This window comes from Physella acuta, unplaced genomic scaffold (genome assembly GCF_028476545.2).
Source record: "Physella acuta isolate Inbredline_101_S28 unplaced genomic scaffold, ASM2847654v3 ptg002597l, whole genome shotgun sequence".
Classification (NCBI taxonomy): domain Eukaryota; kingdom Metazoa; phylum Mollusca; class Gastropoda; family Physidae; genus Physella; species Physella acuta.
The window spans coordinates 20,424-23,033 of NW_026734053.1; the positions used below are offsets into that span (position 1 = coordinate 20,424).

A 2,610-nucleotide genomic window follows, 5' to 3' on the forward strand; every position below is an offset into this window, starting at 1 on the left:
AGGTATCACCAAGCCAGCCATCCGTCGTCTTGCTCGCAGAGGTGGTGTCAAACGTATCTCTGGTCTGATCTACGAAGAAACCAGAGGTGTCCTCAAGGTGTTCCTTGAAAATGTCATCCGTGATGCCGTCACCTACACTGAGCACGCCAAGAGGAAGACCGTCACTGCTATGGATGTCGTCTATGCTCTGAAACGTCAAGGTCGCACCCTGTACGGCTTCGGCGGTTAAACTCAACCCAGGACCACCCATTTGTTCTACCCATCCGGCCCTTATTAGGGCCACCCATACGTTTCCGAATTAGCTCGAGTGGTTGTAACCCCTACACGAATGTTTTCCATACCTACCCCTTACTTACTGAGTTACTTCTTCCTCCTTATTACTTAGGTTTGATTGTACAATTATTTGGTTGTAGCCTACTTAGTTTATTTATTTAATTTGGGCAGAGTGGTCATCTTTCCTTTGGTTTTTAAGGGGTTTGTTTCCATGGGTGGGGAGGGTCGAGGTAGCCTACCGTGAAGGCACAAAAGAAACAAACAAAAAATATTTCGATATTACAAAAGTGTTCACAGGTATGTGGTGAACTTAGGAAAGAGTACAGGTGGTAAGAATAGGTGTCCAGTGGGGTAAAAAACAAAAGACAAAAGATGAAAAAAAGTCTACAACACGTGGTGTTCCCAAGCGGTCACCCATCTAAGTACTAACCACGCCCGACGTTGCTTGACTGCGGTGATCGGACGAGAACCGGTATTTTCAACGTGGTATGGCCGTAGACATCGGTGTGAGAAAATTGGGGCTTATAAATATACTCAAACGAAATCAGCAGTTATTCGTCCTTTTCTGGCTACAATAATGATTTCACTGCTTTCCTCATATTATTTCAATAATAAAAAAACGCCCTAAATCGCCACAAAAGCGAAACATTGTTTTAATATCGAATACTATGTGCCTTTTTTTCCCTCTACAGCCATTGGTCGCTATTTTTAACCTGAGGCGGTAACCACCGGTAGACTTCCCTGAGCTACTAATTTTCGAGCATCGCGCGTTGTAAAATACAAAATAAATACATTTTCCCCATTTTCCTTGACTAAAATCAGAAAACCAGGTGCCCCCTGCATCCGACCTGTCCTTTAACTATCGCTTTCATGTGAAATGATCTATCGGAAAGGCGATACTTTAACTTTTTTGGGTCTCCCGCTCACTCACTCCTTCCGAAACATTCTGCACGAATTCATTCAATTTTAATCCAACTCATCACATAGATCTAGATCTAGCCGCCTACAAGTCTACTAATTTAATGTTTGAGAAATAGTTCAATGCTTTTCATTTATTAATTATTCTTTTAACCTTTTCCCACGACAACTGGCACATTTATTTTCAGTCTATTAATATTCTGGCTTCATTTTAAAACACGCAACTAGGCGACGATCTAGAATTCTAGATCTAACGCTCTAGCTTAACTAAAATAATATAAACAGGAGGGTAGATCTATTCAAAATACTGTTTCAAAAATTACAATAATAATTTCACGGTGAAAAAAAAAAGGCAGGCGATCCATGGTTAATTAAATGCTAATTAAGGATGTTGCTTAAAAGGTTAGGTTGGCCTGGGACGCCAGTATTTCTCTAGAGTCTAGATCTAGAATTTCTAGATTCTGTAGGAATGAGTAGCCTAGGTATTAATAATTGAATGCATTAGTAATTATTAGTAGCTAACATAAGATTTAGTTCAGTAAAAACTAATAGATCTAGATTTTAGGTCCAATGTTGGCTATCAGACTTGATGCTTGATTGTAATGATTATTAGGTTTGAGCAATTAATTTTTTTAAACATTTTTTTAATTATTAGTATTAGTGAGAAGTCATCATTAGTGGGAGTAAATTTACTTCTTTCCAGTCTGGTTCTGGGTTTCCTTGTAGCCTATATAATCTAGATCTAGTTGGTGATAATATTAATAAATATTGTTTCCCATTTTAAATACTCAGGCGGTTTGTTTGAAAGTCTGACCGCAGCTCCATATTCATTGACTGTCGAAGCACCGCATAAAATGAATTAGCTTATATCCAGGGCTGGCCTGGTCTGCCTGTTATTGTGACTGAATTGTCCTACAGACAAGACCTGAAGAAGCTCTCGTTAAGTAATAAGTGTACAGCTTGCTTTTAGCCTGGCGCGGGGATCTTTCACCGGCCACTTTAACATTCTGCGACAGGGCAGGCCTTTACTTTAAGCTTTAATCTTAGCTGGTTCCGCTTTAACACAGGGTATTCTTTTGTCTTTAAGTATACCGCTTTCTTTTATCAGCCTGTAAACCCTGTGTCGGCTACCGGTATCTCATCCGCCAGGGCAAAACAATTTCCAGTTTTTAAATTAAGCTGGTGTCATTTTTAAAACCAATGATTAGGATTTTGGCACAATGCTTATTTTTCTATATACACAAGATGAATTTCACATCATTTTCTGATTTCAGTTTAAGTTTGAAAGCATGTAAAATGTCAATTTGTCCTGCTATGTGATTTTTCTTCATTTATTTTTTGCTAACCCATGGCATCACATTATGAAGGCTCTACTAATATCTTTAGGCTGGGGCCAGTACCTTAACCGACTGTCGTCAA

The 2,610-nt window shown here is 39.2% G+C and overlaps 1 non-coding gene across 1 annotated transcript; it reads right to left on the reverse strand.

Moving 5' to 3' along the window:
- Nucleotides 1-654: 654 nt before the first annotated feature.
- LOC131933675 (5S ribosomal RNA) lies at nt 655-773 on the reverse strand. Its single transcript, XR_009385137.1, has one exon. It is a non-coding gene; the product is annotated as a 5S ribosomal RNA (ribosomal RNA).
- Nucleotides 774-2,610: the final 1,837 nt, after the last annotated feature.